The 13930-nt window shown below is 38.3% G+C and overlaps 1 long non-coding RNA gene across 3 annotated transcripts in view; it reads left to right on the top strand.

Moving 5' to 3' along the window:
* Nucleotides 1–431: 431 nt before the first annotated feature.
* Nucleotides 432–13930, top strand: part of LOC147843190 (uncharacterized) — a 50876-nt gene continuing 37377 nt past the window's right edge. Inside the window, exons 1-2 of one of the 3 annotated variants that reach the window (XR_015496224.1) lie at nt 432–587; nt 5397–5522. This is a non-coding gene — a long non-coding RNA (uncharacterized LOC147843190). Of the gene's footprint in view, nt 588–3050; nt 3103–5396; nt 5523–13930 lie in introns of those variants that run through there. The other 2 variants (XR_015496226.1, XR_015496225.1) reach the window with 2 other exon arrangements.

The following is a 13930-nucleotide window of genomic DNA, read 5'->3' as shown; positions in this document are numbered from 1 at the left end:
GGGTGTTGAATATAAAACAAATAGGCTGTCCCCCCAAAACTCAACAATTGTGTCAATTCAGCTAATTTTTATTTAGTTTGGACAATAATCAATTTTATTTATTAATTAATTAATTTATTTATTTATTTATTTATTTATTTATTTGTTTGTTTGTTTGTTTGTTTGTTTGTTTGCTTGTTTATTTATTTATTTATTATTTTTCCCAAGATCTTAAAAGTCTACTGGCTTTATACGGCCTAATAAGATAAATAATAGACCAGGGCAGAGTTATGTAGTGTCTTTTAAATAAACAACAGTAAAATTAGAAGAATATTTTGCAGTGTTAAAAATTAAGTGGTCAGCTATTATTTGGCAAAAATCCTTTGCGCAGTGAAAGTGAAGCGTTCGGGAAATGTTTGACTAAGAAGTGCTAACAAAATGGACACAAAGTCCTCAGTAAACAGGAAGAGAAGGAACAGTTCATGCTGAAGTAGGTGTAAGTTCAGAGGGTTTTTTTCTCCCTCTAGCGTCCCATGTTGTTCTATTCATGGACATCATAAGCACCTGAACTGTACTGGAAGGAACGTTGCAATGAATTTATAGCCACAGTAAGTGTTAACTGTTCCTCTTCACATGCTGCCAGTAGACATCCATTTTTGGGTGGCTGCTCTTGTCCTGCTTACAGTGCAGCTCGGTCAAAGCCTGATTAGCAGTTGATTACAATACACTTTGACCTCTTGCTTCATCATCTCCTCATTTCCCTTCTTTGTGTGTTGTATTATCTGAGGGGAAGTCAAAGATGACATTACAATTTAAGTTCCTGTTTACACCACTGTCTTTCTGATATAGATGTCCGTTATTTACCCTCATGTGACTGTTAAACGTGTGTTGACAGAACTGACACTTGCCTCTAGTGCCATTGCTGTTTTGGTAACACTTAACATGAAGGTCCTATTAGTTAATGGTCATTAATTAATGCTTTAAATGACAACGAGTAATGCATTTGTTATTTTTATATTTAGTAATATTTTGGGGAAATAAATTAAAGCAATAAAATAATAGGTTAATGATTTGTTTTTGTAGGCTCTGGTTTATTAATTATGTTATTACACTTATTAAACACTGTAAAACCAACTAGTTGACTTACAAAAAAATTGTAAAAAAGTAAATTAAATATGTGCATAGGGTGGCATGCTGGCAAAGTGGTTAGCACTGTCACCTCACGGCAAGAAGGTTGCTGGTTCGAGTCTCGGCAGGGACAGTTGACATTTCTTTGTGGAGTTTGCATGTTCTCCCTATGTTCATGGGTTTCCATTGGGTGCTCTGGTTTCCCCACAGTCCAAAGACATGTGCTACAGGTGAATTGAATAAACTAAATTAGGGATGCACAGATACCAGTATCAGGTATCGGGTCGATACTTTGTTAAAATACTCGTACATGTATCGTACATGAAATGCCGAAACCACTCAACTATTTCACAATGTGGATGTGATTTGTTGTCCTACCTTACTGTATTATTTAAAGTAATACAGTGCATCTGGAAAGTATTGATAGCCTTTAATTTTTTCCACATTTTTTATGCTACAATTCTAAAATAGATTAAACCTGACAAATCACATCTACTACAGAAGTATTCACATGCTCAATACTTTGTTGATGAACCTTTGGCAGCAATTACAGCCTCAAGTCTTTTTGAATATGATGCCACAAGCTTGGCACACCTTTCTTTGGGAATTTTTGCCCATTCCTCTTTGCAGTAACTCTCAAGCTCTATCAGGTTGGATAAGAAGCGACGGTGTACAGCCGTTTTCAGATCTCTCCAGAGATGTTCAATAGGATTTAGGTCTGAGCTATGGCTGGTCCACTCAAGGACATTCACAGAGTTGTTGTGAAGCCACTCCATTGATATTTTGGCGGTGTGCTTTGGGTCATTGTCCTGCTGAAAGATAAACCGTCGCCCCAGTCTGAGGTCAAGAGCACTCTGAAGCAGGTTTTCATTCAGGATGTCTCTTTTCATTACTGCATTTATCTTTACCTCTATCCTGAGTCTTCCAGTTCCTGCTGCTGAAAAACCTTCCCACAGCATGATGCTGCCACCACCATGCTTCACTGTAGTTATGGTATTAGCCTGGTGATGAGCGATGCCTGGTTTTCTCCAAATGAAACGCTGGCATTCACTTCAAATAGTTAAATTTTAGTCTCATCAGACCAGAGAATTTTGTGTCTTACGGCCTGAGAGTCCTTCAGATACCTTTTGGCATATTCCAGGCAGAGACTGGCTTCCAATCTACCATACAGGCCTATAGAGTTCTATTGAACATAAAATACGATATTTTGTTTAAAAATGGTTATGAACCAGTTAATAGTAGCCATTGACCTTTTGTCATTGCAACCCCAACCCCCCAACTCCCCCCACCCCACACACACACACCCTGCTCAACCACATTGCCATGGAAGACCATGTCCAATGTCAAATAATGTCTTTATTATCTATTTTTAAAATGTATTCTTGGTAAAACTGTGGGGGTCACACTTTATTTTAAGGTATAATTCTTGCTATTAACAAATCGTTTATGAAGCTTTTAAGCTCACTAAGCTACTTTGGTAAGCTACTACTAATTGTAGTAGTTTAGTTTAAGTATTGGGTGGGGATACCGAGTAAGATCATACTTTATAACTATAATAAACAGGCAATATCTTAATAATAAGCAAGTTATAAGCCAGTAGTTGATAGTGGAAATTGGTACTAAAGTGTACCTTTTTTGTTCTTTTTTTTGCATTTCTATATTGGTGCCATGAGGCTCTGCAGGGGATGAGGACTCTCAAGTGAAGGTGTAGGAGGCTGTAGATTGATCTTAATTCACAAATTAGCATGAACTGTCATTAATTAATGGATTTATGGAACTTCTGTGTCATAACTAACGTTACCTTATCGTATGTTTTGTTTTGAGCTTGCAAATGGTAAATTTTCTGTGTTAAAGATGTTATTATTTTTGAAATGTAGTTTTGTCAAAATATCAGGAATGATTTGGAACTGCCTGTATTCTTACATTATCATTTTTGTTTATAGACCTTTTTCTTGGCAGCTGCATGGAGGGCACCAAAGCGACCAGCATCTTCCGGTAGAATGTTTAGAACTTTCGTTTACAGCATTTACAATAGGTCATTTGCGCTCCGAAAATACGGAGTGTTTTTGTGACACACAACTTTGAAATGTGTTACAAGTTGGGAAGCGGGGAAGGGAGGCAGGGTGGGTGGAGTGACAACACGAGGAAGCAATCACAAACCAAAAGTGGCAAGAGCGTCAAAATACCCAGAAGTCATTCATTTTAATGAGAACCGGCGGCGAGAAACAGCGCGGCGCGTCTTCTCTGGTGTGAGCGTTGAGGAGAGTTGATATCAAGTCAACTTTATGGTATGAGCTATGACGTGGTTCGGCAAGCAATCAGAATGAAGTAGTCCACCACTTGAGATGTGTTCAGAGAACACAGACCTGTGAACTTTGGTTCCGACCACAGTTGTTCCCAGGAGTTTGATTATTGCGGTTGCCGGATTTTCAATTATTGAAAATCACGACGACGCGGGCCCGTCCGCTACGCCACTGGTGTCTCCCCTCAGAAATACAGTGTGTGTGTGTGTTTCCTCGGCCTGTTAGCTCAGCGGCTGTTCAACATACACACACAGACATACACACGCAATAATTTGTTGCATTACAGAGCAAACCAGATTACTTGCATGAAACGTAACAGGTGTGTAAGTCATGCAATTTACAAAAATTATCAATAAAAGTCCATGACTGATACTCTGCTGGCTGATTTGCATATTAATTCTAATCGGGAGCTGTACGTTTCATTTAGTGTGTTGTTTTTACCACAGTTTGCGTTGTTCGGTTATTTCAAAATGTCACTTTATCTTCACTTTGTCACAGTTAATAAATCAGTTAATCATGTTAGTGGGACATTACAGGCTACGTGTGTGTGTCAAACATTTTGGTGAATTACATTTGTTTGGGCTGGTTATATATTTAAAAGAAAGAAAAAAATGTTGAATTGAGCGATGACGAGGCTTCATTTAAACTGCAGAAAATGCCGTCTGACAACGAGGGGAAAATGCCTCGCAGCAGTTATTTTTCCATCCTATTAGATCACATTTTTTAACTAATCAGTCCAGGAGATGGTGCTGACCGACAACAGTATTAGTTCAAATATGCTAAAAGCAGGTAAAAAAGATTAAAACTTTAGTTTCAAAGCTGTCCAAACGTGACTGTTTATATTAGCTACAGATCGGATGTTCTTAGCATCCTCATTGCACATACACGCAAAGTATAATGAGTAATTTTGCGTTCTAAGAAAAAGGTCTATAAACAGGTTAACAAGGGGACCTATTATGCAAACCTCACTTTTAAAAGGGGTTTAAACAATTATATTATGTGGCAACGATGTGTGAATATAGCCAGACTCTAAAGGGAAAAAATAATTAGTTATATTATTTATAATCACACTTGATAAAAACTTTGATTGACATTCTCATCAGAAAAGGAAAGCCCTGCTCATTAGTGATGATCTCTCCTTAGCATAGACAGCCCTAATTGAGAAGCAGCCGTCTGCCGTCAGAGCTTTGACCTGCTGAAGATAATGTCAGCGACTAAGAGGATTATATGCCTTTTTCTGAGACACTTCACACTTTCATTTTTTCACACGTAGTATTAGTCCTGTTATAAATCCGCTGCGTTGGAATGCTATGCTACAGGCATTTGTAACTCCGCCTTCTTTTGAAAAAAGCACAATCCCATTTAAATTTAAAGCGACAGTCACCAAAAGGCACAATTTAGAGCAGGGGTGTCCAAACTCGGCCCTGGAGGGCCGGTGTCCTGCAAATGTTAGCTCCATCTTGCCTCAAGACACCTGCAAGGATGTTTCTAGAAAGCCTAGTAAGAGCTTGATTAGCTAACCCAGGTGTGTCTGATTGCAGTTGGAACTAAACTCTGCAGGACACTGGCCCTCCAGGACAGAGTTTAGACATGCCTGATTTAGAGCCTAAAATGAGGGTTTCTAAGAATTATAAAACCATATCTGTGCTTAATTTTCAGCTGAAACTTCACACACACTCTCTAGGGACATCAGAGACTTATTTTACATCTTGTTTAAAAGGACAAAATAGCTATGTTTCTAAAAATAATTACTATATAAATATTCTGGCAGTGCCAATGGAAATCTCTGTACTGTGCTGTGACTGTGTCAACAGAAGGAAAAAAAAGCATCAGTGTTCAGAACCAGATGATGACTGGAGTGTGTGTGTGTGTGTGTGTGTCTGGATGTGTGATTTTAGTGTGTGCTTGCATTATTGTAGGTTTTAATGTTTAAAATGAGTACTTGTTTGTTGGTGAATAATGGATGATTCATCTTTTTTTTCCAAGGAGCCTAAAATCTAGAGTGCATTGCACACAAAAGCTTGCTGAAAAGACCATTGAAAACCAGCTTGTTTCATCAGGATTCAGATCCCTCGCATGCCACACAGAATAAAGCTTCCAGGTTTCATGCAGGTGACACAAACACACATCTGTTTTGATCAAATTTATGCATTTTCAGCCATCCATCTGCATTTGCATCATTGTGTCTATTTACCAGTGCATTTGAGTGCATCATGTTATTGTAGTCACTTATAAATGTGTAAATCTGTGTGCTGCCACAGAGGGCACACTATCCTTTTTTCAGATTAACTTTTTTTAAAGGGCACCTATGATAAAAGTCATCTTTTGTAAGCTGTTTGGACAGAACTGTTTGTAGGTATAGAGTGTCCACAGTCATATTGGGGTGATATAAACACAATACGTCTCTTTTTTTTAAATTCCTAATGTTAAAATAGGATCAAAATCCCAGTGATTTTGAGGCCCACCGCAACGTGATGTAAGAGTGCAGTTTTCTCACCCACCAAATTGATTGACAGCTGTGTATTACAAAGTCTCCATAGTAACACATATAATTATATCAACAAGACTTGCACAAAGCAACTGGGAATAAAAGATCTGTTCAGCTCTCTGTGATCATCAATCATCATCAAATGTGATCAAGAGTGAGATTTAAATTTAAAACATTTTTGTAACATTTTACCGTCTTTATCACCTCAGCCTTGTATCAATACAATTATAAAGAAAGACTGTTTAATCCTGGTTTGAATCAGGTTTATTTTGTACATCAACATAAAGGATATTCATACAACAGTGGATATTAATGTGCATCCTGCACATATGCCATACAAAAACAGTACAAAGTTAAATGCGCATGCTGTGTGTGTACGTGAGCTTTGCAATGGCATTGTGTGTAACTCATTGTTGTAGAAAGGCCTGACTTAACTTCACATTTTTTGTTTACATTTGTGAGATCTGCTTCCTTCATGTCTGTCACTGTGCTGTTTATCGAATGCAGCCGAGGTGGAGATTGACAGGCACCTAGGAACTAGCATTAAAGCTGCAGACAACAAAAGCAGCTACATTGTGTTCAGAACAGAAAATCCAATATTCTGAAAGGTCTAATAAATACTCTGATGGGTGTTTTGAGCTGAAACTTTACAGACAGATTCTAGAGACACAAAAGACTTATTCTTAAATCTTGAAAAAGGGGTGAAATAGGTGCCCTTTAATGTTCTCTCTCAGGACTCGAGGGATCGAAGCATTTCGTCACCTTAGAATTATAAAGTTCTATCTGACAATTTTGTCAAAATTGAGTTATTGACATATTCTTATTAAATGACAACTTATTTACATTATGGGATGTTTTCTCATAAGTTATTTACATTTTAAGACTTTTTATTTTAAAAACAAACGTTACACACTTGGGTTGGGCCGATAGACGATGCCATGGTCCATCACAGATGGCCGACAGACACCACGATGCTGAGCCGGCATCGCGATCCTCCGCTCCACCCCCCTTGCAAATCCGCTGATTTCGCTCGCGAAAAATACACACTCAGGCCCTGTTTACACTAATAGGTCTTAGTTTTCAATGGCATTTTAAAACAAAAAGATCCACATCCACTCTGGAGTTTCACCTAACATTTCTCAGCAGCCCTCCTTCAACACTATTGCTGAAAACGCACATCACGTGACCACAGGCACAGACACACACACACACGCTGTCATGCGCTCGAGACAGTGGGTCTAGGCAGTCAGCGGGTCAGTAGACTGGTTCAATCTTTCGCTTTCACGGTTGTACTTAGTAATTTTAGCGAAAACGTCAGATACTGTTGGCTGATTCCTGTTGTTTGTGCACCTTTTTTACCAACTAAGTGTGTCGACGCCATTACAACGACACAGATCACTCTGCCTAATCACGAGTACAGCGGAAAAAGTAATAGACAGTTGGTAATTATACAACCCGGGCTTATTGTGGAAACGTAGCCCCGCGGACGTTTCTGCGGACCGCGATTTACGTCCCGGGAGGTACGTATTCGAGCGTTTTTTTGTTTTCGCGGATCCGCGAGAGGCCGCTGTGCGCGCTTTTTCACGTTTCGGGCGGGCGCCTCGGGAGCGCGCGGCGTTCGCGTCCGCGCCGTTCTCGCGCGAAAAGCTGCCGGATTGGAAAAAAAAAAAAAAGAAAGCAAAAGCCCTCGTCTTCGATTTCGACCGCGTTTTCGGATCCTGCCGCGTTCTCGCCCTTATTTTCCGGATTCCGTTTTTCGTCTTACCTGATTTCCGGAACCCGCCGTTCCCCCGGACTCGATCCCGGTCATCGTCCACCGCGGCCGGCTCCGGCTCCTCCTCCGGGGCCTCCGCTCCGCCGACGCAACGCTGTGAGCTAGGCCGGCAAACTGATTGCGTCGGGAAAGCCCTCCACTCGGAGGCGAGCCGTCGGCCGGCGAGCGCGAAGAGGAGGGGCGGAGCGGCACCACACCGCCCCGCGGCGTTCGTTCGAAAAAAACAAACGCAGCCTTTACGTACCTCCGGCCACGTAAATCGCGGTCTCCAGAAACATCCGCGGGGCTACGTTTCCAGAATGAGCTTAGGTTGTAATTATATGTGGAACTTATCTTTATTGATTTATGATTTGGTTATGGGTAAAACAAAGACCATGCGGGCCCGGTAGTTAAAACGGTAGGCTACAAATAATTAATTCGTTTTGAATTAGTTAATTATTCATAATTAATTCACCACCGCCAATGACAACGATATCATCGTCCATTGCGATGTTTCATATTAGACATCGTACGATGCCAAATTGGTCAACATCGCCTGTTAAGCCATTTGGTTCAACTCTATTTTATTAGTGATATTATGTAGGCTATAAGTAACTTTGTATCCAATTATCAACTTGGAGTGATTAGAGTATTAGTAGACAGTCTGATAGTCACATTCTTCTGACTATAAACTTGCCAGCTTGTTCCACTAAGGCTAACCCTGACTTATCAGCCTACTAATACAAGTGTTGGGTAGAGTTAACTTTAAAACTAAATCTATCTTCTTTTTTTTTAAAGGCAAAAGTAACATTGCAAATACTTTCACATTACCTTCCTTAAAAAGTAACTGAGTAACACATTTAGTAACTTTAAAAAAACGGTAATATTGTAATAAGCTACTTTAAAAGTAACTTTACCAAGCACTGACTAATACTAATAATATGGGTTAGTTGACAGTAATAACTACTGAGTTATATAGTTGTTAGCCATGTAGTTATGACATACTGTAATTCATTCATTTTCCTTCGGCTTAGTACCTTTATTCATCATTGGTTGCCACTGCGGAATGAACAGCCAACTTATCCAGCGTATGTTTTACAAAGCGAATGCCCTTCAAGCTGCAACCCAGTTTTGGGAAACATCCATACACACTCATTCACACACAGACTAGGGCCAATTTAGCGTACTCTATTCACCTCTAGCGCATGTCTTTGGTCTGTGGGGGAAATAAAGCAAACCCACACCAACACGGGGAGAACATGCAAACTCCATACAGAAATGCCAACTGACCCAGCTGGTACTCAAACCAACAACCTTCTTGTTGTGAGGCGAATGCTAACCACTGAGCCACCATGTTGCTCACATACTGTAATAGTCAATCAAATATTAGGCAAGGACCATCAAAACGATCACATTATAAATATTATTAATCATATAAATTAAAACGTACTTCACAACTATGAAGCAAACAGACGACCCTAGAACATGTAATGTCTCATACGTGTTTTGTGTCTAAAACTCACACAGAAACATGCTATTAAAATACCTGACAACTTGAGTCTTGTTGATAAAAACCAGTCTCAGCTTGTTTTAGGTATTAGAGCGCTGGGGGCCTTGAATCTGATTTTATTTAGGTCTGTGTTCTGTATTGTATGTGAAATATGTGCTCTGCTGAAGGGTGAAGTGTATGGTTTTCATCTTCATTTTCTCCTTTCACTTCCACAGGTAATCTAATGAATTCATCTTCCATCTCATCAATAAATCAGTACTTCAGTGACACAGTACTGGCTAATCCTCTGGCAGGTGGTCACCAAACACTCAACAAGCTAGTCAATCATTGATCTCCCATATAGCAAAGGCCACCCCATATCAGCCAAAAATGACCATGTGTTCAATCTTAAAAATAAAGGTTCTTTATTGATATCGATGGTTCCACGAAGCAGGGGTGCTGGGACAAAAATTCAGCCCTGGCACTGTAGCCACACTAGCCCACAATACCTCACGGACACGCACATTCACTACTTCTATTAGTGTACAGATGGTGAGATAATATAAGCAGTACCATATGTAATATATACTTAAACATTTAATGTATGTGACTGGACCAAAAACAACCGATTTGTAACAAATTTATACATACAGTAAAAGATAAAAATTAGTCTGTGAATTGTCTTTAGTACGTGTGCTGTCTGTTGATGCTGTTTGTCTGCTTTTACTTATGATAGAAGTAACCTGTGAATGTATATTACAAACACACACCTATACACACACACACCTTTACACACAAATGGACATGCAAAACTTTAGCATACTTTAATTCACAAATAACTATATATGTCATTCTCTGCAGTGTTGTCATTCTCTCCACCCCTACCTAAGGATTAATTACATACTGGAACCTGTGCATGTATTTAATGTTTTACTTTAGAGACTAGCTATCTATTCAGAGTTCACTACAATTGCCTACAGTATTATGGCTATAGCTATAGGTTTTTTTGCATGTAAGACTATATTGCTAGTACAGTAGCATACAGCAATTTGTATACCCTAAACCTTACATTATAGTGACACACAGTACAGTGTAGGCACCTGTTAAAAACTGTCAGAAGTAGGTTGAATGGCATCAAAATGACTTAGTATATGTTAGTGTAATGACTTAGAAGTACATTTTCTGTTTTCGTCTTACCTTCTCTACGGCGCTACTGTCCTCGAAATGCAGCAGCCGAATTAAAGCTTTTCGAGAATATTTCAGTTAACTTTATATATTTGACAGCGTCTGTCGTTTTTAGAGCATTTTTTGCTTTCTAGATTTTTGGCACCACCTTTTCTTTTCTCATGGTCGATCTCTGACAATTAGCTTGTGTTGCACTTACAGTTTGTTTGACATTCTTGCCAGATTTAGATTACATCCACATAACCTCTGATTGGATTGGCCCCTCTCGAAACCAGCCAGCCATCACGGATTAGGCCAAATGCTTAACATTTACTATTATTATTACTATTATTACCATCATCATCGTCATCATAATATTCACATCTTGCACGAGATAAAAGCTGCCTGCATGTAAAAAAATACATATAAAAATAATATTTAAAAAAATAAATAAATAAATAAACTGACCGGCCCACATTTTAAAAAATGGTCCGACCCTTATGGCATTTGCCAGAATTGCCAGTTACAGAACCTTTTAATTCCACAAAATTTTCTTCACACAATGAAAACGCAACATAGGTTCATTTTGATAACGTCTCCCTTGAAGGTGCAAAATATAAATATACAAAAATTGCGCACACAACAATAGGCCTATATAAACACAAGCATATTGACAACACAAAAAAGGTCTAACTATCATATAATTTAATAGTAATTTATTAATTAGTTTAATTTAATATTAACCTCAGCTAAAGAGACTGGTGGTCTATTTTTGGTTTAATTTGGAGACCACCACTCAGAGATCATTCTCAGGGTGCACTCACTTTATGCTGTGCTAACCATGCCCAAGTGCGTTTCCCGATTTGTTAAAGAAGTCTGGGTGCTCTGAATCGGTGCAGTTCATTTGGCCGGCCCTGGCCAGGTTGAAAGAGGTATGCCAGAGCATGGTTCGGTTGGGCTTTGCCGCGGTACGCTTGTAGTGTGAGTGCAAAGTTCACCTGAGTCCGATACTGAAGATGAAATGTGACTTTTACGAGACTGTTTCATATGGATCATTAATTATTCTTACTGGTCAATGAACTGTCATAGTTTATTAAAGACACAAAACCTCTCTGCACATCAGCTGCAGCGTCAGCAAACCTCCTAATACCTGCAGCAAGAAGACTTTATGATTATTTATGAGCGTCAAAAGTGACTGTTCTGCGAATTATTATCACTACATATCAAACCACTAAAATGATATAACTTAAGACATCCCCACTGTTCTAGGTGAAAGCGCTTTTCTTCTGTTAAACTGAACAGCGCATCATCGATGACGTAAGCTTGCTCGAGCTCAGATGCAATGTGAGTGCAGGCCGCCGGGGCGGAGGGGAGGGGGGACAAGTGTGCTTCGCCAAGCTTCAAGGCAATATTGTGAGCACGCCCTCAATGTTCAGTTGTGGCCTGTATTTATTTTTTGATTGCTATAAAAAGGTCATAAAGTAAACCTGGTGTTATAAAATCAATCTGCTGCAGCTGACGCTATCGCTGTGTTGTTAATCTAACGTAAACACACCAATCCTCTGAAAAAAAAAAATATAGAAAGACTGATGGCTTTTGATTTGCATGTTGTTGTTTTATATTACCTTTTAACTAATATATATATATATATTTTTTTTTCTGTTGGTTATGGATAAAATATGGTAACTCTTAGAGTTTAATCAAATTTATTTGACATTTGGAAATCACCAAGCAACCCCCGTCATTGACGCCCTCTTTGGAAACCACTGCTATAGATAACTGGTAAATTATAAATACTGTACCACCAAAACAAATGATCCAAAATCACAGACCCAGACATTTGCTGCACAGTTCGGCGGCTGGCCTAACAGCTGGCCTGTGTTAAAAAAAACAAAAATCAATATTCTCTAATGATAATACTATTCATACGTCTCACTGGCCATCATAAGACCACCTGTCATGGTTGCAGAGGGACACATAGGCTGCTTTTAGCTGAAAGATCAGATGTGTTGTGCATAATTTAGCAGAGAAGCGAACAGGTTAATTGTTTGTGAGCTGTTTCCTGTGGCAAAGCTGTTTCATTAAATTCTGTGGTATCCTTTCAACATAAATAGGATGTAAGGGCTGAAAATGATGACTGAAAAAAAAAGCACGACAGAGAATATGTTTAGTGTGCAAATAAGGATGTGGGCTACTTCCTAACATGTATTAGATCAAATGTCAGCTTACAATGTGTCATATTTATACAAAATATGAAGTGGTTTAAATCTAACACAGCTTGTTGTCTGTAGCTAGTGTTACTAGTTTGTTTAAATTGGTTAGTCACTTGAGTTAGCTTTTCTTTAGAGTAGTTGGTAGTTTAGCTAGCTGTGTGTTTTAGTTTAACTCAGCCTGCTAATTGGCTCTAATAAAAAATGTTTAAAAACAGTAAAGGTTTCCTTAATACAAAGTTGAATGGCACTTTATTTTATAATAGGCCTACATGTTGACATGCACTTACAGTGTACTTAACTAGTAAATACTAGGGTATAAGCCCACATAGCTAAATTTCTCAGCTTTTGCTTGGTCCACATGCCACAGTAATTTATGGTACATGACTGGATCAAGCCTGGCTTCCAGACTACCCCATGTTTGGTCATTGACTGGAAGCAAGACTTGGTGTGTCACGACTGCAGTGAAATTGATGAACCCATGGAGCATTATGCTTTGTGCATTAATAATGGTAATGGTTAGGATGATTAGTATAATTTGTAAAATGATAATTTGCTTAATAAAATATATGCATTGTAGGTTAAATTCAAATATTTTGCAACATACAGGGAAATAAATAGATTAATTAATCCAAATTATTAAATCTTGATTGTTTCCTGGATTATAAAGGCATAAGATACAAAGAGCAAGATGGAAATGACATTGTGTATTAAACAATTTTTTTGCTCAAAAATATGCTGATGTATTTTAAATGTGGGTCAAGACACTTACGTGGGCCACATATTAAATTCTAACATCTGAGCCAAATAGCTTACATTTGACATGTGGCCCATGTCGTGTGCAGGGGCAAATTTAACCAATAAGGGAGGTTAGCGGCTGCTTAGGGATAATTATTAGCCCCTCTGTTTATTTTTCCCCACTTTCTTTTTAATGGAGAGAAGTTTTTTTAACACATTTCTAAACATAATAGTTTTAATAACTAATTTCTAATAACTGATTTATTTTATCTTTGCCATGATGACAGTAAATAATGTTTGACTAGATATTTTTCAAGACATTTCTATACAGCTTAAAGTGACATTTAAAGGCTTAACTAGGTTAATTAGGTTTACTTGGCAGGTTAGGGTAATTAGGCAAGTTATTGTGCAATGGTAGTTTGTTCTGTAGACTATAGAAAACAAAAATAGCTTAAAGGGGCTAATAGTTTTGATCTTAAAATGGTGTTTAAAAAATTAAAAAACCCTTTTATTCTAGCCAAAATAAAAACAAATAAGACTTTTTCCAGAAGAAAAAAACATTATCAGATATACTGTGAACATTTTTCTGAATCTTTTCAATATAATTTGGGAAATATTTAAAAAAGAAAAAAAAAATCAAAGAGGGGGCTAATAATTCTGACTTCAACTGTTTATTTT

The sequence above is a fragment of the Danio rerio genome, chromosome 7, assembly GCF_052040795.2.
Source record: "Danio rerio strain M-AB ecotype USA chromosome 7, GRCz13ab, whole genome shotgun sequence".
Lineage (NCBI taxonomy): Eukaryota > Metazoa > Chordata > Actinopteri > Cypriniformes > Danionidae > Danio > Danio rerio.
Note: the sequence above shows the minus strand (reverse complement) of the source record. Positions and strands in the feature narration are given on the sequence as shown.